We start from the raw sequence: 27,911 nt of genomic DNA, 5'->3' as shown, positions 1-27,911 counted from the left end.
ACCCATTGCAGCCCGACCTTCTAATCACAGCTCGTCGAGTGACCGAAAAGTGCTGGGGCAAGGATGCAAACTGGGGTTTGGGATGTGGGGGAGGGAGATTTGAAGGTGGGGGAAGGGGGCAAGAGTTGGTTGGGGATTGAAGGGGGAGGTGCTGTTGGCAAAGCTACGCTGACTTGCAGGCTAGAATGACAAGTCCTAGACAGCTCCAGCACCTGGTGGTCTGAAATCTATCGTGCCTCTCTCTTGTTCACTAACGGTGTTGGCTGTACACCTGAAAGGAAGCCGCTATTCACGTTTTCTTTAGTGTAAGTTGAACAGTCTAACCTGGTGCAAGGGTAATTGTGTCTTCGCGCTTGCTACGGTAACGAAACGGTGTTTTGAGGAACCTTACTCGCCTTTTTATGTGGATTTTATTTCTAAGAAGTCAAAATGCAAGCCTTATGTTGAGTGCAGCTGGGAAAATATATAACGGGACGGAAGAACGGAACAACCCGTTCAAGGCAGTAGCAGGATGTGTCTTTGAAGATGTCTCTGTGGGTGAAAGGGCACTATCCTATTGTTAAGGGGACACTTTTTCAACCCTCCTGGTTCCGGACACCACTACTGCCAGATGCAATCCTGCCCGCCAACGTTCAAAGAAAGAAGCGAATTCAGTGCGTTAGCAAAAGTTTTAGAGTCCCATTAACGCTGCTTATGTCAATGCAAAATAAAAATCATTCTGTTATTAATCTTTACAAATGCATTTGAACAAAAAAAAAACCGACCAAAGCTACCATACAGCTTCTGCAATAAAATAGCCAGTTATTTCGAAATGTTGCAGCCGGTTACCCAGTCCCCATTCCAGCAGAAATTCGTTCAATCCAAAACGTATCTTTTATTTTTGGGTAAAAGGGAATGCAAGGTGAGAGGAAAGTTGTACGCGAACCACACGACGCCTCAGCATCAAGCTCAGCAAGCCAGGGCAAGGCATGACACTCAGAATCAATATGCGACATCAGTGTTGTCGAAAAATAAGGGTTCTCCCATTAATGGCGAAATTTGATTTTATTTTATACCAGCGGTTCGTGAATTATTTGGACCGTCCGTCCCCAGACGGCGGTGGAGTTCTTTTCTTGTGTGTGGGGGGGGGGGGGGGGATGAGAGGGTGATATTGAAAACTTTTAGGTACAAGTAGATCGATTTTTGACCAACGGGCGAATTAATAGGGGAGGTGGAAAGGTGTAGTTGAGGCCATGGCGGAACAGGTGAGAGGGGCCGAATGGCCTATTTCTGTTCCCAATTCATATGTTTATATATGTAAGCATTCTGGGCTCGCTCAATCGCTGCACTTGGAATCAGATAGGACCGGTGGATTCCCAAAGTTCCTTACACTGACTGTTAGAAAAAAAGGTAGAGGTTAGAGTTTGCCTCAAAGTTACTAGGAAGCTGCTTATTTCCACGATCAGTTTAGACCATAAGAGAAAGGAGCAGAATTAGGCCATTCGATCCATCAGATCTGTCCACAATTAGATTAGATTCGAATCCCGAGAGTGTGGAAACAGGTCCTTCGGCCCAACAAGTCCACACCGACCCTCCGAAGAGTAACCCGCCCAAACCCATTTCCCTCTGACTAATGTACCTAACACTATGGGCAATTTAGCATGGCCAATTCACCTGACCTGCACATCTTTGGACTGTGGACGGAAATCCACGCAGACACGGGGAGAATGTGCAAACTCCACACAAAGGGTTACCTGAGGCTGGAATCGAACCTTGCACCCTAGCGCTGTGAGGCAACAGTGCTAACCACTGTGTCGCCCCTATTCCATCACGGCTGATGTTTCTCAACCCCATTCACCCAGCTTCACTTTGTACTCCTTCATCCCCCTACTAATCGATAACCTATCTATCTATCTAAATACTTGACCTCCACAGCCCTCTGTGGCAATGAGTTCCACAAATTCACTCTCCTCTGGCTGAAGAAATTCCTCCTCATCTCAGTTCGAAAGCGTTGTCCCTTCACTCTGAGGCTGTGCCCTCGGGTCCTAGTCTCTCCTAGTAGTGGAAACATCTTCTCTATGCCCACTCTCTCCAGGCCTCAGTGCTACATTCTGTAAATTTCAATGTGATCATCCGTCTTAACTCCATCGAGTACAGACCCAGAGTCCTCAACCGCTCCTCATATAATGAATCCTTCATCCCCGGGATCATTCTTGTAAACCTCATCTGGAGCTCACACCCCCTTCCTCAGCTGAGTTGCCTTTTTCATTAATCTGCGAATTTAATTACGGGAGTTTCGCTCACACTAAATCATCCCACATGAACTACAGCCATAAGGGAAAAGCTATGAGACGGGACCACCCAACAATGTAAGAATAAATAGAATCATAGGGATATTTTACACAGTCCAATGTCCTTCATGTGTTAAACAAGGATACAATGTGTTGTTCAGCGCTTATCCACGTATAACGCGCCTGTCTCTTTCCGGTCACCTCCGAACCCCTCAGTACTTGGCTGCTAAAACTATAAACTGTATGACATGGGCTGAAGGTCTGGAGAACGGCCTCACCGAGCGTGGAAGCTGATCAGAGAATTCTGTGGTTTCAAACTTCACTTAATGTATTGAATTCGTAATTTTTTTAAAAAAAAACAACAATGGGGTTGGAAAAGTGGAAGAGCTAGTCTTTTCCCGCTGTTTGAGAAAATTACATTTGCTCGGTAGAATTCATCTTCAATTATGTGATGCTGTAAAAACGTCGATAGGGCGCCCCCATCCCTTAAATACACCTCGTTTTCCCGAGGTAAACAAATAAAGATGTCTCTTGGAAGAATGTTTCAGTTTTGCGCCACAGTTTCAGATGAAGTCACATTTTACTTGTCCAGTAGGTAGTGACGGAAATAGTCTCAAACAGGTTATTTTTTCCTCATAGAATCCCTACAGTTTGGAAACAGCCTCTTCCACACCGACCCTCTAAAGAGTTATCCACCCAGACCCTACTATCCTACATTTACCCCAGATGAATGCACCTAACCTATACACGCCTGAACTCTATGAGCAATTTAGCATGGCCAATTCACCCAAGCTGTACATCCGGAAGAAACCGGAGCACCTGGAGGAAACCCACACACAGAGTGAATGTGCAAACTCCACACAGACAATCGCCGAGGGCTGGAATCGAACCTGGGACCCTGGTGCTAACCACTGAGCCACCGTGCCGCCCATTACGTATGAAGATGATTTCTTCTGCCCCATAATATGGCCGGAAAAGCATCTAATCAGATTTCTGGGTTCCCAGTAGGGCCCACATGCTGATGAGTGCTACGATATGATTGTATCTGCGATGCATTGACACACAATAACTGCTCTGTCATTTCCACGAGCCAGCGGCTCTACCTTATCATTCACGTTTAAAAGTATTACTAGTTCCTGAACTGTGGGGTTTCGATGTAACATCGGGGTTGGTACATTGCAGGCGTAGTTGGGAACCACCATTTTTATAAAGCAGAAAGAATTCATCACTTCTATCTGAAAGGACAAGTGAACCTTATGGTGTTCGTCATGATGGTGTTGTGTATCCGATAGTGAAGCCCAAAGTTATCTGTCCGCTTTACACTACAATTTTACAGTCAATTCAGTACGCAGATACAGAGGGGGTGTTTACTGACGATGGAGGAAGCGATACAAATATTAATCCAAACAAAATGGTAGTAGTGTCGAGAGGAAAGTAAGGATCAAATATGTCTTGTTCTCAGATATTAATTATCTACATTCAGTCGGCTAATGCTTGGAGGGGGCTGTCGGCCCCCGCTCGCGCTGTAATTGTCTCACTATCTCTCAAGGGTAGAACACAGACAGACTCTAACCCCACACCTTTTATGCATTGTCTGAGCTGAGATGTCACTTTTTTATACACAAAACCTTAAGTTATCTCGGGAATGTGACTTCAAAGAAGTTTTGTGATTTACAAATGAATGAATCGAAACCTGCAACCCATTCTAAGTGTTTAACACCTAACAGCAATCAAGTTTTAAAAATCACACAACACCAGGTTATAATCCAACAGGTTTAATTAGAAGCACTAGCTTTCGGTACATTGAAAAAAATCCTTGATTGTTAAGTCTCTCATCTGTTAGAATGGCCATTGTTAAGTCTCTCATCTAAATCAAGGTATTTTTCAATGTATAATTTTAGTTACACTACACTGTAAACGTTTGCTATAAATTCTATGTCTTACAATCGTGTCCTCCACAACCACCCGATGAAGGAGCAGCGCTTAGAAAGCTAGTGCTTCCAATTAAACCGTTTGGACTATAACCTGGTGTTGTGTGATTTATAACTTTGTCCATCCCAGTCCAACACCAGCACCTCCAGATCATATCTCTATCCCAGCAGCGGAAGGTGGGGAGTCAATTTGCAGTGGGCTTTGAAACCTGGATCTGGCCCCGTCACCTCCGCATTTCTGGAGATATTCTTCCCTTAGAGAACCGACTCTGTCATGCAGATTGAATACAGTCTGCGCAATCTAAGTTTGAATGAAGGAATGGATGCAGCACAGAAGGAGGCCATGCGGCCCACCCGAACCCTTGCCAGGGCATTCAGCTAATCCTTTATTGCTGGAACAGCACAGCAGGTCAGGCAGCATCCAGGGAACAGGAGATTCGACGTTTCGGGCACAGGCCCTTCTTCGGCCTGTGCCCGAAACGTCGAATCTCCTGTTCCCTGGATGCTGCCTGACCTGCTGTGCTGTTCCAGCAATAAAGTTTCAACTTTGATCTCCAGCATCTGCAGACCTCACTTTCTCCTCCATTCAGCTAATCCTCCAGCCCGCTCTTTTCCCGCATCGCAGTATTGTTCTGTTCCAATAATTATCCACCTCCTCCCACATCTTGAAAGCATTCTCTAATCTGCCTGCAGCACACTCTCAGGTGCTGTATTCCCAGATACTAAACATTCGCTGTGTACTGACTCTTTACCTTGACTTGGCTTTCAATGCTTCAGTGAAACGGTACACTTCCTACCTATCCCTTATAACTTACTAACGCCTTCTTCAAAATTCAAAAGCGTGCATATATACGCCGAGATCCATCTGCTGCTCAAGCTTTTTACAATTGTATGCTTTAAGTCCCCCCTTCTTGTTTCTACCGAAAGGTATTCCACTCATGTTAAATTGCATCTGCCACGTGTCTGCCTACTTCGCTCGCCTGCCTGTCTCCTCATGAAGCCCATCACTCTTCTCCACTTATCTCTTGTTATTTTTCCCATTGCCTTGTGTAAAGGAAACTGAACTTTCCTTTAAGGATATTATCGATGGCAGATCACAGTTCTGCCAAATACAAAGGTACAACCGTTGAGGAGCCTGTCATCAGCAAATTTTTGTAACTGTCTTCTGTAGACCCAGGATTGAGCCATTTATTACAGATCAAGAAAAACAGCTATAGTATCTTATTCTGTGGAATTTCTTGAACCGAAAAAAACTGTCTACCCCTGCGCCTAGTTTCCTGTCACGCACTAGCTTAGCACCCATGCTGTCAGGGTCCCTCTTATTCAAAAGAGAGGTCGCACCTCAATAAATCATAGGGGTAAGGACTATTGAGCGAGGGAACTATTGGCATGAGTTTGCACAATGTTTTCAAGTTAATGCTGGTAACTTGAAATATCTTTATTATATTGTATGTAAATAAACCATCCACAAAATCAAGTATTAGACACTATTTGTGTGAGAGGATGATATTAGTAACGATAACTGGTCAGATGCACTCCGTTACATATAAAATAAACATTTCAGTTAAATAGATTTAAAACAAATCCAGCTCAGAAGTATTAACTCAGATGTATTAGGATTCTGATTCAACAAACAAACCTGGCCGTGGAAAATTGTGCAACTTAGCAGTGAAGTTATACTGCTTACAAGGGTCTACAAATTAAGCTTAATACACCAGAATCTCGGCATTTTAGAACGACTCGTATGGATCTTGGTTAACTTGGGTTAGAAAGAGTTTTGTTTTAAATTTGAGACTTGTTTGGAATCTACTATCATTAGTCCTAGAGTGAGTTAGCTGACAGGAGCTACCTCCTTTCGATTCCCCGAAATTGATCTGAGTGTGACATAGGGAGAGAGAATTGAAAAATGATACAGCAGTGTGAGTAACTGACACATTGAACTGATATGGTGCTTTTTGTTGACGAATACAGTGTTATCATAGCGCCTGTGGACGGGAATGATAGATTTATTAACCCGCAGCATTCAATCAATAGGGTTATTTGCTTATGAGAAGCAGCTGTGGTACATGAAACAGGCCCTCTAAATTATTCTGTACGTTGCTCACTTGGGTCTCAAGTTCATTGGGGTCTCTGAAATATTTGGTTCTGGGCTGAACAATAATTGATTGATGTTGGTACATCATCCACTGTGCAGGAGAAATACAGAGTTGAAGCAATGACTGTGCCTTAAAAAATGTGCTCATTAAAACTTTTAATTACGTTCCGTTCTGTCTCAGAGAAAGGCTCCTCAACGATTGTACCTTTGTATTTGGCAGAACAGTGATCTGCCATCGATAATATCCTTAAAGGAAAGTTCAGTTTCCTTTACACAAGGCAATGGGAAAAATAACAAGAGATAACCGACCCGAGGCGTCGCATTATGTTGATCTAAGCATTTTTACCGGTGACATTTTTACATAACTCAATGTTGCGCAATTACTCATTTGTGTATTCAATCATTTGTTTAAAGCTTCCTTTCAATAAATTTTCTACAGTCCCCTGAAGGTGGGAAAGTTTCTGCTTCAAAATGGGCCTTCAGGCTTCATCACTCTTTCAACATATCTTTAATCTAATGAAAAACGATGAAGCCATAAACTATCTAGACACGGATCTATGATATATTTTATACGTGTGATATGACAGACAAAAGTTCTTGTCAAGTGCAAGAAATGATCTGTATTATAACGCTAGCTTTATCTCATGATGTTGATTGGTTGAGTTATGATTTGTCAATAATCATAATGTACATAATGATACTTATACTAAATGCTGTTAAAGCTTTTTTTTTAATCAAAACGAGCTTTAAAGTAGTTAAAATTCGATTTGCTCCGATCAAGGACAGGGTATATTACCGTGAACTTTAACCCAGGCAAAACGGAAAAGTAAAACAGAACACATACCACAGAGTTATCCATGCAAATCAGACAATATCCTGAAAAACATGAGAACTCTCTGCAGTACAATGGTATGTACCTGTATAGAAGGACTACGGTATTGATAATATTGGCTCTTAGCAATTACTTCCTGTTATATATATTGACCTTTTCGTGCACTTAAATATTTTTACATAAGTGAAACGCAATATATTCATTGAGTGTAAAATAGGGAGTCACCAATGCACGATTTTAGAATTTCTACAAATACTCCAACAAAAAAAATCATTTTCCACTCCAAAAGTCCACGTTAGCTATTTATACAAGTTCGCACGCAACATAAATAGCCACAATAATCCAACAAGCGACTGTGACGCCGAGTACACAGGTTTGATTTTTTGCAACAAATACCTCAAAGTTAACATTTAATGTTTCACTGACGAATCATCTCCAGAAGATTTAAGAAACTGGAATAATATGGAGGAATTCCCATTCAGATAATGTTAATTTTAATACATTCTGCGAAGCAGTGGCGAAACTGATGGAGCTTACCAGTTGTGAAACGTCGTTTATATATATTTTAAACAATTGGGAATCAGACCGACACATGGACGTTTAAATGATATTCGTGATGAAGTGGGAATCTATCGATTTTTCCCCGTGTAAACCAGCACTTTGATAACTAATTCTCTTACTAACCCTTCTTCGAAACCATATCATTCGATTTTTTTAAAAAAAATCGACAAGTTGAACATTTCTATTTTGGGATAGAGTTGAAACTGGGCATTTACTGACAAACAAAAGCTGCGTATGCCAGCAGCTACTTGGTTCATTAATATCCCACCGCTCAGGTATTAAACTGCATCATAATTACCAACATTTTAAGACAGGAATTGCTAACTTTATGCACAATGTAACTGTACTTCCACTTGTGAAATGATGTGGTTACAATAGAATCTAGGTCACGACAAGGTGGCAGTAATATTTCAAATACGAGCTTTTTATTCCTTACACGTGGAAGTTATTTCCCCTGCATCTTGGATTCTATAAACAGATGTACAGAATGGAAAACCACAAATGCACTAAAACGTTTTTCCCAGACAGCACTTGTGCAGAATGAGATCCAAAAGGCTGGTTACCAAATAAGGCACTTCTACTCGACTCGCTAATGATTATTTTCACTCCCTGTAGTTTATTTTGCCAATTGGTTTAAACAATATCGCTGCATGTGCAATCTCACACACAGCTTCTCATGCAATTCATTGGTGCGTTTTACACCTTTGCGCTCCTCCCATTTTCCCCCCAACTGGAACCCTACATGCGAGGAAAAATTAAACCAAAGTGCATGGATTGGTCTGGGACATTAGATATTAGAACGGAGCCAAACCAAAACGATATAAAAATCACAAGCTCGACAATTCGCTTACCAATCAAGCAAAATTGGCATTTTGCAAAACTTTTTAAAGACCAGATTCCAAACGGTACCCATCAGAACATCTACTGGAAACTGTATTCCCTTGTATCGGCAATGAAGTAATCTCGTGCCAAATAACAACGTTACCTGCAAAAATAAAATAACATTAACCCAACGTTCATTCTGAGACTAAGACAACACGGGCTAGGGTTCTGTCGCATTCAGCAAACGGTTCGACAAAACAGTGAGACCTTTCAATGGAGTCGGCGTTACTTTAAACCCTCGAAACAACGGTCCCAAATGAGATGAAACAACGATTAGTCCCAAAGCTTGTAGGTTATTGACCTTTCCTCGCCTTTTTTTTAAGCATTAGCTGGACACGTCGTTTGAATAGGGGACACGGGGTGAATCTAGCGCAGGAACACAAACCAAGATTTAAAAAAAAGCTTTCCGTGGAAAGATTCCATCTTAAAATCAACGAGACAGTATTGAGACAATTTTGGATTTTCTACAAAGCATTGAATGTGCGCATTGCGAAGCGATTGGCGGTCACCCTTTCCCGTTGTTACTCCTGTTTTTGGAATATAAAACAAGTCGAACATTTTGTTAGTTAAATGCAAACGTTAAATCTGCGCTGAAATTATATTTTAATTAAAATGTGTGCAAATCAATTCTTGTCAACACTCTAAAACTTCCAGTCAGGAACATCAATGGCAGTCCCCATTAAAACCTCACCGCACAAACTTACTTGAACAACGTGGTAAAACCACCATTAGAAATGCTACAAAATTTCTTTCAGCCCAATATTCTTCATCAAACAATTGAGCTGAACAGGATCACGGAATGATCCAACTAATTTTATATGCAAATTGCACTACTCTATTCTTAAGAGTAAACGGTGTAAAGGTCAAAATGCAGGCGAGGAAATCATTCACAACGCGGTGTTAATGCGAATACAGATTAGTTTTCGTGAAGAGCTTTGTCAACCTTTCACTCAAGAACCTGATAATAGAAATTAATGGATTTTTCTGATAGTCTTGAGCTGGAGAGAATTATTTTGATTAAAACACGTAATGGTTAGCTGAGATATAAGGAATAGCCTAGGTAAGGTATTAATAATTTCTTTGTTAACGCAAGAAAAAACGAAAAGTATAATTGCATACATGTGAAAATTATTCACCGCATCATCTACCCATGCAATATCTCTGCATTAAACATCTGGCATCCATTCAGAGATCGGCTCCAATAACATGTTGGATACTAACAACTCTCTATTGATTGTGCTTCATTTTGTCACCCCTGTTTACTATTTTTTGTGAACACTTTAAGATAATCTTTCGCATAAATCACGATTTATGAAGTGTTTTATCGTAGACCCCTTTTACAAAACAATGCATCCGATTAGTCTGCATCATTCATGTTACAGCCTTCATTTAGATTGTGATTTTTAACTTCATTTAGATTGATTGTTAAGAAATAAACTCATCTGATCTCGCACACAGTACATTCCTCGAGAATTCTGACCACTGTGAGACATAAACTCCAATGCCAGAATACAGATGTCTTCCACTTGAGTTGGGATCTATTCATTCTGTTGCCAATATTAGGCTTTAAATGCTCAGTTTGGGAACTGTGGCTGCTTGTGTAAAAGTGAAAACGGCCATTGAAAAACAAATCGGCACAAATTGGTTAAGTAGAAACGGAGCTCAGATATTTGTGGAGCACATCATTACCGTTAACTCTTAGAAACACTATTCTTTGTGGTCTCAAATCGGTGTTAAGATTCCCAGAATAAGCTAATTCATGTGTGCGCTGTATGATGATATTATGAGCAGGCATTGTATTTGTATGTTATATGGAGCCTGATGTTCGGCGTGAACGAATAAATTAGAATATCCGATGGTTTTGTGCTTCTGAATCTCAATTTGATTTGGAGAGAAGCCAGCCACACTGGGTAAACCGGTCTGTATATACGCAGAAAGAGAGGAGGAGAGAGAGGGGGGAAAGGGAACACTCTCCTGGCGAAATTCCGTTCACAACCCACACGGTCCTCACATGCCTTCAGCGTGTTGGGAGAGGCATTGTTAGCAATCTGGATTCGAGATACAATCAACCCGCCAGATGAACAAGAACAAAGAATTCAGAATCGAATGAGATTCCGCGGTTTTATTTGAAACACATCATCATGTACCTACATTCCTTCCAGATTTGAAGCGGCAAATCCAACTCCCACCAACCCCCCACTCCCCCCACCCCGGTGTTTGATTTCCATCTGCTTCATACCCGCTTTCTATTTGACCACAAGTTCAATACTTCCGTCCTACTTTGGTCAAAATACGATCTCTAACAACATTTTCAAGAGAGACAGATTACAAATCTCAGCCACATGTTTCTGTGCGGAAGGTGTAAATGTACACCCTCCAACCCTAACGATCTCCCTTTTATCCTCTTCCCGTAAAGACTTTACAATTCAATCGAATACAAGCCCGGGTTAAAAGTCATGTTTTTTTTAAAAAAAGAAAAAATGTATAAATTTCATGCGGCTCCTTTAGATATTCAGGAAATGCAAAAAAACAAATCGCGGAGCCTCTGAACTCCAAGTACAAACACAATGCGCGAGTTGAACAGCAGTGAACCCCAAAGCCGGAAAATGAGTGCACGAGGTGTCAAAGGGTTAAAATGATCCCACACCAGTTTTAAATTAGCATAAACCATTTTAGAAATGAAAAAAAAAGACAAAAAGGACATCTGGCTGTCGAAAGATGGAAAGGAGTCTGTAAAGTGTACAAGTTCATCCATAGGACACCATCTTGCACTTTGAATACAAACCACAAAACAGTATGCCATTTATGCAAACAATATGTCACTTATGTACTGACGCGTTACATAACTATGAAACACTGCAGCTTACCCCCAGGCATGCGGTATAGAAACAAGGATGCCTGCTAACAATAACTAAATACTGAACATAAACCCCTAGGTAACATCAATTTGATCCAGGCCTCCACCTTCTCTGTTAAACACACAGTTTCACTTTAAATTCTGTACAATTAGCGACGTCAGGCATGTGGTTTTCAACGCATTTAAATATATTCAAAAATAATACTTACAGCTGCTTCCTATTTATAATGTCGAAAGGTCTGAAAACGCGGCAGATTTCCAGTTATTTCTAGTTGGGGAATTTGCATTTCACAGGTTTCTTACAAAGCGTGTTGAACGTTTTCCCCAAACCTGGGCACTGTGGTCATTAGCCAAGACAGAAGTAAAAATAAAGTACAAAAGAAAAAACTCTTCATAAACCGAAAGGGTGACATAATTTGGTTATCTAATTCAACAAATTTAACCACAGATTAACTAGAGGAAAACCCGATACGTTGTTTCTTTTTAAAATGAACTCACAATAAGCTGGATGGGTTTTCGAGCCAGCTAAGGTAGAAAGCATATGGTTTCATATCTTGTTGCCCTTCACAACGTGCCTCCATCCAGGTGGTTCCTGCTTCTCCGAGCACACCCTGTGTTATCTGCTTCCATACAGTGCATAGCCTGTTAACCTTTTCCGATTTCCAACGCAGATCCAAGCCACATCACTTTTCCTTTCTACAGTTTTACTTGAATAGCAGTACTTTGTTCTCCATATCTCTTATCTTCCTTTCTTCAACTGATCAACGTTTGTCTGTTTGAATTCTCAGTTGCAGTAACATATGGACCTACTGTTTAAATATATCAGATTTGTTATTAGAATGCATGCTGACATCAAATTGTCACCGTTTTATTCCAGCTGTAATCATCCTCTTCAGCTCCCACCCACTGCCATTGACACCAACGCCTTCACCAGAAAACTCATCAGGCTGACAAAACCTCAGAAATGAAGCAATCTTATTAAGATTACTTCCACATTCACAATAATGTATACATCCTTTTCAACCTCTTCCTCACTGTTATTGAAGAATATATCCATGTCTTTTCATTTAGTGACTTCACGTATTTAAGTTGATCCATTTCAGTGTTCTATCCTCTGTATCCAAGAATTATTCCAAATTTAGCTGGCTGTATCCTGTGATGTACTAACTCCCAATCGACCAGCACTCCCATCCTTACTGACCTATATTGGCTTCAAATCCCCAGCACATTACATTTAAAAATCCTGTCCTCATCTTCAACTTCCTCTATGGCCTTACTCCACCCTAACTCTATAATGTCTTCTATCTTTATATCCCTCCACCGTCCTACAAAATTTCTGCTTCATCACTTTGCACATCTCCCCACCTTTGTTTTATCACCACTGACAAAGTCATAGAATCATAGAGATGGACAGAAGCAGGCCTTTCAGTCCAACACTTTCATACTGAAAAGATATCCTAAATTAATCTAGTTCCATTTGGCCGCACTTGGTCCATATCCCTCTAAACCCTCCTTATTCATATACCCATCTAGAGCCTTTTAAATGTTGTAATTGTACAACATTTAAAAAAATTCTTAGAGTCCATAACTTTGAAGGAACTTTGAGTCACCCTTTATATCTTTTATTTCTTCATTCCTTCTCTATTCCCTCCATCTCCTTTTGTAATTTGTTCCTATTTAAAATACTATTTTCTATGTTAAAGGAAATTTAAAAATGTAAATTGGCGTTAACGTTGTTCAGGTGCTAAGCTAAGTATTTTACTTTATTTCTGACATTTTTTCTGAAATGTTTTGTTTTGCTTTTCTTTGACAAGTTTAATATTGGTTTGTTTTGTTTGTAGTTATCAAGTTTTTGTAATGTGTGAAGTTCTGCAGATACTTTGTTGTTTTATGTAATGGTGGACAATCCTTATTCACTTTTATAGTTATGATTTCAGATGTAAATTTCCGAAAGATAAGTGACATTTCCAAAAATCTATTAATGGGGTGTGGGCACTGCTGGCTTGGCCAGCATTTATTGACATTCCCCAGTTGTCCTTGAGACGGTAGTGGTGAGTTGTTTTCTTGAACTGTTGCAGTCCATGTGCAGTAGGTAGCTCCACAATTCATTGGGGAGGGAGTTCTAGGAATTTTCCTTAGTGATATTGAAGGAACAGTAATATATTTCAAGTCAGGATGAGGAATGGCCTGGAGGGGAATTTGCAGTTGGTGGTATTCCTATGTCTCTGGAATTCCGTCCTGAATGGCACTGGGGAGGTCACCCCACAACAGCTGAACTGCAGCATCGTAAGAAGGTAACTCACCACCTTCTCAATGACAACAAGGGACAGGCATTAAATGACGGCCAGCTAGTGACACTCACATCACATGAATGAGTAAAAAAAATGCCATTGTGAGTTTGGAAAGCAATATTTAAGAAGTGAATTTTTGGAGTGCATCGTGTAAATGGTACATGTTACAGCTACTGAGTGTCAGTGGTGTAGAGAGTGGATATTTGTGGATGTGGGTAGCCGTCAAGTAATTGCTTTGTTTTGAATGGTGTGAAGCTTCATGAGTGTCGTTGGAGCTATGTTCAGCCAGGCAATGTCATTAAACAATGTCCTTTTATTTTCAATCAATTCTTTTATTAACCCTCTCAGGACTCTGTACTCCTCCAATTCTGACACTTTACCCATTCACTAGTTTAATCACCCATCATTGGTGGTCACTTTGACAAATGTCACATTTCAAAGATCCAGAATTCCAGAACTCCCTGACTTCCATCCTAAACCTCTCTGCTCTTTCTCAACTATTTAAAGACAATTAAAGACAACATTCTTCTGTAACCAAGTTACCAGCTATCTATCCTAATAGCCACTAAAGTGGTTTGATGATGGTCAAATGAAGTATTTTAGTATTATATAGATGAAAATTATTCTATTCAGGCAAGATATTGCTGATTTAATCAAGGATTAATATTGCCCATCAATTCAGAAATTCTACACTACTGTCTTCTTAGAGTAGATTTGGCACCCAGTTTGTACAATGTTGTGAAATCTGTTATTTTAAGCACTAAATATTTACCACAAATTCTTTACCACAAATATGCTTTACATGGCTGTAACAAACAATTATCATGAATACTGCAAAGTGATGTACTGTCCACATTATCAAATGCCCCTTCACAGCAGTGGGTTGCATTCATAAATAGATTGAAGATCTTGGTTGTTATTTAACCACACAATCAGTCTGAGCATGTTGTCCTGTTTTAAAACGGTTTGCTTCTCTTATCCATGTATTTAAAGTTACTGTAACAATATAATCATTACTTGAATATAATTTTTAAAGAGTAAATTTTTTATAACACTTAAGCACGGCGCAATTTTTGTAGAAGAAATATTGCTTTAAGTGAACTTCAAATTCGCAAAGAAATAATACAAATCAATAGAACCAAAATGCTAGCAATTTACTGCATATCAGAAGAAAATACTTAAATAAATACACAGTATTACTCATAACCTAAGGACATCTCCCCTTAAAAATTGTTGAAAGCCAATGATATACTTTAATTAATAGTCATTTGAATGGTAAAATTTAAATAAAAATGGTAATCATTTTACTCACAGCAAGATGGCACAAAGAGCATTGAGTACCTGACAAGGTAATCTGTTTCAGTTATGTTGTTTGAGGTATAAATACTGACCAGGGCTCACTTTTCTTATTTCAAATTCTGCCATAGGACCTTCTATGTCCATCTGAGCAGACAAATGGATCCTGAGTTTCATATGTCATCCAAAAGATGACTACAACAGTGCAGCAACCACGCATTACTGTACTGAAGAGTCAGTATGATTATATGTTGAGAGCTCCAGAGTGGTACTTAGTTACAATGGCAGAGATCCAAACAGTTTAGAGTCCATGTGCACAGATGATGAAATATAATGTTCAGGTCCAAAACTAACCAAAAACACTAATGGAATGTTGGTGTTAATATCTAGAGGTTTTGAATATAATGTGAAGGAAGGAAGACTTCCAACATCTATACAAAGCTCTACTTGAACCATGACAAATTCTCTAGCACCATTCTATGTTTGATTCTTTTGTAATTATTAATTGGATCATAGTCATCCCTTCACTTGCTATTCAGCTGTTGACACTTTACTCGCACTGTTTGATGCTTTTGACACTTCACTCCCATTATTTGTATTTATCTTTTGACATTCTTAATTATCTGGAATTATCTTGTCACTATCTCTCTGTATATAAATTCTGTGTATATCTCTGTATATAAATTCTATGATGTGTCCTCTCCTCCACATCATCTGATGAAGGAGCAGTCCTCTGAAAGCTTGTGATTCCAAATAGACCTATTGGAAGATAACTTGGTGTTGTGTGACTTTTGACTTTGTCCACCCAAGTCTAACACCAGCATCATCATATCATAATGAACCATGATTTGGAGGTGTAGGTGTTGGACTGGGGTGTACAAAGTTAAAACTCACACAATACCAGGCTACAGTCCAACAGGTTTATTTGGAAGCACTAATTTTCGGAGCACTGCTCCTGACAACCACCTGATGAAGGAGCAGCGCGCCAAAAGCTAGTGCTTTGAAATAAACCTGTTGAACTATAACCTTGTGTTGTGTGATTTTTAACATAATTGGACCATATTTATGTACTGTTTACAGATTTAGAATTTTAGAATTAGAAACCCTACAGTGTGGAAACAGGCGCTTTGGCCTAACAAGTCCACTAGGCCATAGAAATTACCTATTGACTCATTGAGAACTTAATGTGGAGTCACCAGAATGACACAAATACTTAAAAATTAAAACTATAAGGAAATATTACATAAATTAGGCTTTTATTCCCTGTGATGTAAAGTTAGAAGGTGATTTGATTGAATTTTCAGAATTTTGAAAGAAATCAACTTTGAAGACAGGGATTTTCTGGGTAGGAAATCTAGGCCAAGAGAGCATGAACCTTGAAATCAGATTGAAACTTCTTAGGGGCAAAATTAAGAACCAGAAACTGGCAGAAATCTCTCCCACAAAAAAAGTAGGAGTTATCCTTAATAGTAATTTAAAATCTGAAATAACCAGGTTTTTGTGAGCTAACGCTATTGAGGGATGGGGAGCCATGGAGGTCCAATACAGATCTCACTGAATAGTGTGATTGAATAACAATATATTCTGAATGGCATACCCCCGTTTTGACCCAGATGAGAATGTTACCACGAAACAAAAATTGAAACCTTGGAAGAGAGAAAGTTGGGTGATTATATTATATTTTAATATCATTCTAATCAAACTAATTTGAACATATTGATGCTAAATTATTTTATTTCTCTGTTTAAATGCCTTGCCTCCTTTCGCTTTTTATCTCAGCCTATGTAGACTTTCTTTTCAGTTGCACATTTTACAATGACAGAATGTTAATATTGCTCAGGTGACTGCTTGATTGCCTCAGAGCTACTGACAACCAACTGCTTCAGTTGAAACTGCTCATAAATTTCTGGTGTGATCCAAGCACTTCATCCCAATTTAAAAACTGTTTCCCAGTCATATTTATTATTTGGCATTCCAGACCCAAGAATAGCATTAAATACAAAACCCCAGTTGACAATAAAACATTTCCATTTCTCCAAATTATAAATCTCAGTGTATTAAAACATGTTCAGTCCAGTGCCAAATACAATTTAGATGCAGCAGTACATTTTGAATTTTTAATATATGTGGAAGGATGCATCATTTTTATTATGTTAAATTGAGTTGCTGATTAAATTGTTAATCAAGTATTTTATTCCCTTTCAAGGAAGCTATGACTCAAACATATAAATATTTCCCAATAAATTGTATGTTTATCAGAAATTAATCTAATTTCAGTTCAGCAGGCTGCCCTTTTAGATAGACTAACTATTACTCCATTCCCCAGACTCTTGGTCTTCTCCAGATGTTACAGATTCCCAACACTCCCTCTTACTATTGTTTGCTTCCCTGACTTAATCATTTTGGGCTGTTATTTAGTCTGTGCCCAATTTTCAAAATAATTTCATTCAAACTATTTGAAATCTAATGTGCCTGTCTCAACTGTTCTGCAAAGTTTGGTGTTTTGCTATTGAGAAACTTTCTGTTCCCTCATTCAACTTGTTCCTATAGGATTTAGTACACAAACTTAATACCTTTTAGTTAAGAAATGCCCTTTTTTTTGCATCTATTTATTAACAAATACTTAGCATTCTTGCTGACTTAATAATGATTGCTGGTTTCCCTTCTTCATTGAGCCTGGCTGTTTCTTGCAAAGTTAGAACATCAATACTGTGTTTGAATGTGGCTGTTGAGCCGAATTACAGACCTACATGGCTTTTCTCTATGTGAGCAAAGATATTGATTTTGTTGGAACTTCACCATTGTTCTAGCTTATGATTTGGTCCAAATAGACTGTAATCTTTGTTGTGTGAAGGAAACAACACCATTACATGATCATCTTTTTCAGGCAGCCTTTTTTTTGTACATCCTTCTCCCAGATTATGTTGAATGTAACCCATTTTCAAAAATTAATTCATGGGATATTGACATTGTTGGCTGGACCAGTATTTATTGCCCAAGCCCAGATTCCCTTGAAAAGGTGGTGATGAGCTGCTTTCTTTAACTGCTGCAATCCACTGTGTTTCGGCAGATCCACTAGAGATGGAGTTCTAGCACTTTGACCCACTGACAGTGAAGAAATGACAATACATTTCCAAGTCAGGATGGTGAGTGCCTTGAAGAGGAACTTACAGGTGGTGGAGTTATCATGTGTTTTCTGCCATTCAGAATGGGGGTTCAGCAATGGTAATGCCATTGAATATTAAGGGCTGACCATTAGATTCTCCCTTGCAAGTGAAGGTCATTATCCACACTTGAGTGGAACAGATGTTACTTACCTCTTGTCAGCTCAAATCTAGATATTGTCCAGATTTTGCTGCATTAGGGATGGACTACTTTTGTACCTGATGAATTGAGAGTGGTACTGAACACTGTACAATCATTGGAAAACATCCCTATTTTTGATCTTATGATAGAGGGAAAGGTCATTGATGAAGCAGCTGAAGATGTTTGGGCCTTGGACATTACTCTGGGGGGCACTTGCAAGATGTCCTGGAGTTGAAATGGCTCACTTCCAATAACCTCAACCTTTGTCTGTCCAACCAGGGCACAGTTTTCTCTCTGATTCCCTTTGATTTCAGTTTTGCTCAGAATCTTTGAAGCTGCACTCAGTCAAATGCAGCATTGATGTTATGACCAACCACTCTCATCTCACTTCTGGGATTTCTCAAGGTTCATCCTAAAACAGTCCTTGCACATTAAGTTTGACTACTTTGCAGATGGTGTCCAAGTTTAATATGTCTGTCTGTCGGATTTAATGTCAGTTATACATACTACAAGTCCACTTCATCTGAACTGAGCTCTGATGATGTATGCTTCAATTCCATAATTATAGTAATCTGTTGATTTTGGGCAAAGGCTTTGAGCTGCATCTTCTGCCATTTTTGCTTGTCATCAGTATATTCTGTAATCTTATGCATCATACACAAATTCTCAATTTTTCGCCGATAATGTTTCCTTTCTTTATCTACTACCAGATCATTGTAGTCATTGGTTCATAATTTATAAAATATCCTTCAAGCAGAGTTTAACTACAATTTCACTTACATTATTATATCAAAAATAATTTTGTTCATGGTAAGCCATGATTAGTCATGCTACTTTTCATGCTACAATTATTAATATTGTAAATGGAAAATAGACTTTATGAATAAGAGAGTGTCAGTTGTAAAACTGATTAAATGATGTATCACAAGTATATTAAAAGATTAAATGTATGACCCCAAACTAATGAATGTTGATTTGTCTCAAATGTCACATAAATGCACTGTTGCATTCTCATTCACTTTAGGTTCACACATTTCAACCTTATCATTGTATTGCTACTGCAAAATAGCTACATTCTGAGAGATAGAACACAGCAGCAAAACAGTGAATATCAGGCTGAATCATCTAAATTGATCATATTACAAATTACATCCCACAGTATAATAATACTTAAGATGAGTGTCCTTTGATTACTTTGCAAGGGTTGCTACTAAATAGGGCAAAATTATAAGTAGATGCTATAGATTGAACTTCTGGATGAATATACTGCTTGCACGCCAGAGAGCCACGAAGCATACTGCCTCATTAAATATCGAAGAATTAATATCATCGCGCATTTTTACAATGGAGCTGGAAATGACAGGCCTCCCAAAAGTAACATAATTAAAAGGTTGGATGGCTGGTGGGATGAGGGAGAGAAATCTGCACCAATTGATAGCCATGGCTCAGCTGATTACACTTTTGCCTTAGAGTACTAGGTCCTTTGTTCAAGTCTCATTCTAGGACTTAAGCACAAACACCGAGGCTGACACTCCAGGCCAGTACTGAGGGATCACTGCATTTTGGAAGTGTCATCAATCAGATGACATATTAAAGCTCTGGTTGCCTTCAAGTGAATATACAGGATCACATTTTACTATTTCTAAAAAAAGTGATATCGTACCTTATTCCCAATCAACATCACCAAAACAGATTACTTAGGAATTACCAGATTTATGTTTGTTGGTGTTTACTGTGTGCAAATTGGCTGCCACATTTCCAACATAACATTTCCAACTCCAGTTCCAAACTACCTCAATGGCTGTGAAACCAATGAGACATTCAATAATCTTGCTTTTCTTCACCTAAGGTACATACCATCCAAATGACAATTACAATTCAGGTCTCCCTTTTTGTTTTGGACTTTCTTTGATAAAGCGAATGCGTATGATAGTGAGAATTTCAACATTTGAAATATGAATACATAATCACCTGACAAGAATAGCAAAACACTCACAATGTTATTGAGACTGAGAAATTATTTTGTAGAATTCAGTCAGGTAAGAGTATGACAAACACAGAAATGCTGGAAAACCTCACAAATCTGTGGAGAGAGAAAGAGAGTTAATATTTCAAGATTAATCTGACTCTCCATTAGAACTGGTTCAAAGTTTCTGGACACGGCCTAGCTATAACAATGGGACTATTGTGGGTTGAGAACCCACTGATTGATTAACACACTTTACCAAGACCCTTTAGCTAAGCCACAGAGTGAGCATCCCACTTCCACATTGCCTGAATCATCAGGGAGGGATGACATACTAGCTCAAGCATTCATTGAAGGAAAGCTGTTTAAAGCAGCAACAAATGTTGTATTTGATCACCTCCAGCCACATGACTCCTGTACACTGCCCACCCGCACTGATAGACGTATCACCTTGCATTAAAGCTAGATAATGTGAGGCGGACATCTTTGTGAGCAGGAAAAGCTGCTCGAGACAGACAGAAGAGAAAGGCATGAACACACTTTAAGTTCCACTGAGCTTGATCGAGATGTTGAGCATCAGGAGTTAGCAATGAAAAGGAAGTTTGTGACGCAGCAAAATGGACAAATCTGTGTGCTTCTGCCTGCATTTCCATTAAAAGTGTACATATCTGGAGAAAGAGGGGTGTTTTATAGAATCATAAAATTATACAGCACAGACGGGGCCCTTCAGCCTATCAAGTCTATACCATCAAAACTACACTAAATCTATTTTAGAGCCACTTTCCAGCACTGGGCCTATACCCTTGAATGTCATGACATCTCAAGTGCTCATCCAAGTACTTTTTAAAGGTTGTGAGATTATCAGCCTCAACTATCCTCCTGGGTACTGAATTCCAGTCCCCCACCACACTCTGGGTGAGGAGATATTTCCTCAAATCCACTCTAAACTTCCTGCCTTTCACCTTAAAGTTATGAGGATTTCATCTGCAGCATGAATGTCACAATATCTGAGGCACTTTTGTTGACCATTACTTTCATTGAATGAGTGGCCAACCTCATGGAGAATGAGACACAGCAGACCATAAATAAGTAAATGATCGTCATGAGCAAAGGCCTGCATACTCTGCTATCGATTAACAGAGGATTGAGTACAGCATTACATTGAGGAGAAAGTGAGGTCTGCAGGTGCTGGAGATCAGAGATGGAAATGTGTTGCTGGAAAAGCGCAGCAGGTCAGGCAGCATCTAGGGAACAGGAGAATCGACGTTTCGGGCATTAGCCCTTTTTCAGGAATGAGGAAAGTTGGTCCAGCAGGCTAAGGTAAAAGATAGGGAGGAGGGACTTGGGGGAGGGGCATCGGAAATGTGATAGGTGGAAAGAGGTCAAGGTGAGGGTGATAGGTCAGACTGGGGTGGGGGCGGAGAGGTCGGGAAGAAGATTGCAGGTTAGGAAGGCGGTGCTGAATTTGATGGATTTGACTGAGACAGGCTGGGGGGAGGGGAAATGAGGAAACTGGTGAAATCTGAGTTCATCCCTTGTGGTTGGAGGGTTCCTAGCCGGAAGATGAGGCGTTCTTCCTCCAACCGTCGTTTCGCTGTGGTCTGACGATGGAGGAGTCCAAAGACCTGCATATCCTTGGTGGAGTGGGAGGGGGAATTGAAATGTTGAGCTACAGGGTGGTTGGGTTGGTTGGTCCGGGTGTCCCAGAGGTGTTCTCTGAAACGCTCCGCAAGTAGGCGGCCTGTCTCCCCAGTACAGCATTACATTGATGGCTGAATGCTACAATAATAACATGTAGTCAAGACGAGGTGGACCCTGAGATCAAAGATGCAGAAAGAGCTTGTTGAAAGTGGAGATTCTTCTCAAGGGACCCCCACTTCTCTGACCTTGCTCTCATCCCTGAAACAGTCACATATACTAATCTCTGCCCCAGTGACTGAGTTCAGGATACAAGTGGTCCGATGGTGTCGATTGAGAAATTTGTGAACATTGTGAAGCTGAAAACTAATTTGACTGGTCTCATTGTGCCAAAGCAGAAGCAGTTGACAGCATTCACAAACATGGCATCAATGACCTGGGTAATGCAGCTGTGGGCTGCAACTTACAAATCCATGGAGGATTCCCTCAATATAAAGAGACTCGGGTTGTGGTAATCTTAGCAGCAATGCACGGTCACTTGCTCCATTTTGGTAGCAATCTGCTTCCAGATACGTTGCAAATGTGTCAAACTGTGCAAAGAGTAGGAGATTAGTGGTCTTTCCATCAAAGGTGCACTTCTCATGTTAACTAATAAAGATGTTAGCAAGAGATGTGCATAAAAATCATCCCACAGTAATGTCATCTATTTGGGTGTACATGGTGTCACTAAAATTGAACTCAACTGCTCAAGTTACTAAACTGCCATAGGCTCCTGGTGTTTGTGATTGTTCCTTAGCCAGATGAGCTATCTATCTTGTTCTAGTTATGAATGGTCCTCAATTTATGAGCTGGTTCAGTTCCAGACCTGAATATGGTTTCCCTTTCTAAAGAACAAGCTCAGATCTAGTTCTCAGTGACCAGCTAAACACGCAAGCATGGAAATTATTGTATGTACTATTGGTTCAAATGATAGCTAACTGCTCACCTTGTTCACTTCCATGTCCTGGAACATTTTCATTCAAATGGCCAGCAACTTGTAACACTATATATTATCAAAATTAAATGGGATTGGGCAAGTCTAACTGCAGACATTGAAGTAATTCTTACAGTAAATTATAGTCCAATATGTTTTATTTCAATAGGAAAAATGCAGCAATGCAAGAAGAATCACACAGATGATTTTAATAAAATATTTGTTATTACATGAAGAAAAAGGAAGACAAACAGAAAGAAAGATTTCTTCTGGTTCTGTCTAATTTCTTACTTATGCATGGTTCTGTTTTTGATTGCTCCTTAGCCAGATGAACTAAGTATATGGTTTTACTTATGGATGATCCTCAGTTTGTGAGCTGGTTTAGTTCCAGGACTGAGTATGGTTTTCCTTTCTAAGAAACAAATACAGGTCTAGTTGTCTGTGACCAGATAATCATGCAAGCCAAAAATAATTGTTGGTGGTATTGGCAGGATAACTCAAAAATGATCATGCAATCTTTCTCTGTCAATTATTTCAATGCAAATATTATCTACTTTTTTTGCAGAAGTATACTTTATTCATGGAGACAAATCTTTTGGCACATGTGCAGTTAATGAAGCTGTTCAGATATATACTCTCTTTACTTACAGAGGACAAATTAAGCCTTTGATGTTCACCATTCACTATATTCACACTCAATGTCTTGGCATTTAGCTGAGGTGGCAGTAGGGCCCAATTGCCGAAGGACCCCCATTATTCTTTGGCAGAAGGACCTTTCATGGTGATTTTTCCCCATTGTGCCTTGGTGGCAGCTGCCCCGAGCTTTAGTGCATCCCTCAGCATGTAGTCCTGGGTCTTGGAATATGCAAGTCTCTAACTCTCAGTTAGGATCAACTCCTTCAACTGGAAGACCAGCAAGTTTCTTTTACTGAGTTAATGGTGGTTCAGGTGTAGTTGATGTTTACCTTGGTGTGCGTCCCCTGGAACAGACCATAGAGCACGGAATCCCGTGTCACGGAGTTGCTTGGGACGAACCTCGACAAACATCATTGCATTCCTCTCCAGACTACCTTTGCATTGGCACATTCCTGAAGGAGGTGTGTGACAGTCCCGTCCCCTCCACAGTTGTTTTGTGGTGGCGCAGAGAGTGTGGACATGCATAAAGGATCTCATAGACAGTATCCTTCTCACCATCAGCCAAGCAATGCCCTTGCACTTGTATGAAAGCTCGGGCCATGAGGCATTCTGCCAAATGACTTTCACAGTCTGCACAAGATCCACCTTCTTCTTTTCTCAAAGAGTCTCAAGGACACTATTTTAAATTAATTAAAACCTGCATTAAAATTGTGGATAAATCACCCTGAACATTCAGATTACTGTTGATAAGTGGTGAGCATTAAGTTGGTGCTAAGTTTGTAAAGCATTCAGTGCAGTAAAATTTCAGGCTGCTTCTTCAGAAAAAGATTTTGTATCTCAGATGGTTACTGAAAAAAAGGGTTGAACTATTTCTACTCCCTTAAATTTTTTTACTACTCAAATTTTGAAATAAGGACAAAAAAGGAACAAACACTCTCTTCCAATATTTGGAGCAGAGCACGAGGTTGGAATGTTGTGCCTTCTAACTAACCCGCAGTTTCAGGAAACAGAGGGGATATACACCTCAGTGCAGGGAGCTTCCTCACTTTGTACACGCAGCTTCCCACATCATACAGATCATTGTCTAAAAACTGAAGACTCAGGCAAAATCCCCTTCCATCAAAATGGCTGTCAGGAAACTGCAAAACATTTGTGTGGAGCAGGCAGTGTGTTTATCTTTCTTATCGCCGGCGGAAACCTATGGGAAGCTGTATACTGTTCTCTCAACTTGTCCCCTGTCACATAATTGTAATGCATTACATGCAATGTAATGTTTTTAGATTTCAGTCTTAAGTTAATTAGTTGACAATACCTAACTTCGAAATCGGTGGGGCTTCCTTTCTAGAACATCTAAGGACAATGGAGTAAAACAATTAAAAGGGTTAATTGTTCTTGAAAAAGAAAATATAATACGCCTTCAAATGTCCAGTGGTAAGGTTAATGATTGCTGCTGTGTGCCAAATGCCGAACTCTTTGAAGTTTCCAAACATAAGCTAATTTTTCAAAGTCTTTACAGAATGACCTGTAGCATGGATTATGCTAATATTTATCCAGTTCTGTACTTATCCAGACTTTTTATTATCATTTAGCAGTGGAGTTTGTGCATGCTTAAATTATTTTAAAATATGTAATACCTAAGATATCATTAGTAAATCAAGCAATATATTGACATAGACTAAGTCAAACTGACAATTATATCCCCGCAGTGAGATATTATTGTTCTCAAATTATAAATTAAAATCACTATATTTATTGTAGCATATGGATTAGGTGAAGATCATTCACTTATTTACTCAGGTGGGTCCTTTTGAAGCCACACATCATATTATATAGAGGCAAACACAATTTATAATTGGTTACTGAATCTGAATTTATTGAAAAATACATTTTGCAAGGAAAAAAGCCATAATACCAGAAAACACATTGCTTAATTTGTCAGCTTTTCCAAGCATACCTAAACATCAAGAAATTGTGTCATTAGTACATTTTTGCTTCTAATGGAGCAAACATTGAAAATAATTAATGCCCCATTTTTCTCCTGAATTTCTCCCCTCCACCACCCCCATTCCTCAGTTAGCAAAGAAAATGTAAAAACATTTTAATAAATGCTTCCAGACATTTGGAAGAGCATCACTCAATAACCTTGTCCTTGACCTAGCAATGTATAGATGATCAGAACCTAAGGAAATAGTCTGGTGCTTCCTCAAATAAAGTCTTTTTGAATGTTCAAGCATAGTTCATTTGTGCTAGCAAAAGGGAAGCAAATGGAAACAGTTATTCATCTGGCAATGATGCTCGGAAAATAAAACATATGATTTTTACTATCTACAAGGTTACACATCTTATTCTGATATTTCAAATTAGGTTTGTTTCCTTTATATTAAATTCAGACGTATCTGTTTTGAATGGCTGAAAGAATCTCCAGTCTTTCAGTAAATGCCAACTGAGTGGAACTGAGATTCCCTTGTTGGTATTTCATTGCTCTTATCATTGTGGTGTCTCAAGTTTGAGTAGTTGGGGTTGGCTGCATGAATTACACATACTTATAAAGACCTAAAACTGACTAACATCAACTTAATAATAAGGCAGTCTTTACTTTTTAACCTTTATCACATGGGAAAGAAATGAAAAGTAATAGGCTAGATGACTTCCCTGACAAATGGTGGCCAATGCTGTTGAATTGTAGATGAGATGATCAACGTCTATCCTTTACTTAACAACATCAGAGTACAAGTTACGAAGGAATAAATGAAGACTATCACATCCATGAAGCTTATTCTTTCAAAAGACTTGTGATTTTAGGCAACAAACATCCAATGACATATTTTGAAACCTGATCGTTGGTAACAACACTGGACTAATACTTATTTGCTTTAGATTTTCAAAAACTACAGTTATGACCAAACGAGGAGGGGGCATTGACTCTTTTTATAAACCTCTCTCAGTAATTTGCAACAACAACGGGCAGCACAGGGGCTTAATGGTTCGCACTGCTGCTTTCTCACAGCGCCAGTGACCTGAGTTCGATTCTAGCCTTGGGTGACTGTCTGTGTGGAGTCTGCATGTTCTCCCTGTGAATGCTTGGGTTTCCTCCCACAATGCAAAAGACGTACAGGTTAGGTTCATTAGTCAGAAAGAAATGGGTCTGGGTGGGTTACTCTTTGGAGGGTCAGTGTGGACTTGTTGGGCCGAAGGGCCTGTTTCCACACTGTAGGGAATCTAACTAAACTACCTTTATTTCTTTTTGGAATGCAGTTATCACACTCGCTTAAAATGTAGCTCACTTGAAAATGAAGAAGCACAATACTAACGTTTTCTAAAGGAAAGAAATATGAATTTGATTACTTCCTAACACTGAGAAAAAAATAAAAATGTGAAATCAAATGCACTCAAACACAGATAAAGGAACTAAGTTTAACAGCGAGTGTGTCTGGTACAAGTAGGGAGAACCAAGGTTTCACAGTTAGCAATTCCATAGAATTGTTGAGGTGTTAGATTCGTAACCTGAGACCCCAGTTGTTCATTTGTCGAATTGCAGTGGCAAAAGCTGCAGATATGTTTGACTTCTAAGTCAATAATTATTTTCCCAATTTACTTTTTCACTGGGTGCTGTTTTCAGAAATGATGATAAAAACAGGCAGGGAGAAAATAGATAGAGAGAGAGAGAGAGAGAGAGGGAGAAAGAGAGAGAATGACAGAGAGAGTAAGACAGAGAGAGATTCTTCAATTCTTACAAATCAACCTTTTCTCTTTGTTGTGCAGCTCAAAAAGCAGCTGTTGAAATGTATGTTCAGTATGTATTCTTGAGTCTGAATCCTTTGCCTTTCTGAGATGGCTAATTGACCATTCATTTTTCAACTTGTGAAGATATCATACCACTGTAAATTAATACAGGAGATTTGAATTTGTTGACACTGACTCAATTATCTGGTTTCAATGTTTTTAGAATAAAAATGTTAATTTCAGTGTGCATGGTTTCATTTATTCCACATGGGTCACTTGAAATTTTTTCTCAATCTGTGATTGCAGACATTTTCGGTCCATGTTTCTTTATATTTTAAAAAATAACTTGTCACTCCTTGAAAAATTTCATGAACTGACAGTTCTGAAGGAGAGTCATACTGGAGTCCAAATGTTAACTCTGTTTCTCTTTCACAGATGCTGAGAGATGCATTGAGTTTCTCCATCATTCTCAGTGCTTGTTTCAGATTTATAGCATACATAGTATTTTACTTTAATTTGAGTTCCTGTATACTCATTCCCATGACATTTTATCAGCACATTGGTGTTTAATTTGCTCTCTGGATAAAAAAACAAATTCCCAATAGCAATTCTTGAAAGCATCCAGTTTATGGGCGACTGCAAATTTATCTCTCT

The 27,911-nt window shown here is 39.3% G+C and overlaps 1 long non-coding RNA gene across 1 annotated transcript in view; it reads right to left on the bottom strand.

Annotated features, from left to right (window-relative positions):
• The window catches only part of LOC122555840, a 76,162-nt gene extending 65,806 nt beyond the window's left edge, over nucleotides 1–10,356 (bottom strand). Inside the window, exon 1 of the long non-coding RNA XR_006313372.1 lies at nucleotides 8,541–10,356. This is a non-coding gene — a long non-coding RNA (uncharacterized LOC122555840). The remainder of the gene's footprint in view (nucleotides 1–8,540) is intronic.
• Nucleotides 10,357–27,911: the final 17,555 nt, after the last annotated feature.

Source organism: Chiloscyllium plagiosum, chromosome 13 (assembly GCF_004010195.1).
Source record: "Chiloscyllium plagiosum isolate BGI_BamShark_2017 chromosome 13, ASM401019v2, whole genome shotgun sequence".
Lineage (NCBI taxonomy): Eukaryota > Metazoa > Chordata > Chondrichthyes > Orectolobiformes > Hemiscylliidae > Chiloscyllium > Chiloscyllium plagiosum.
Note: the sequence above shows the minus strand (reverse complement) of the source record. Positions and strands in the feature narration are given on the sequence as shown.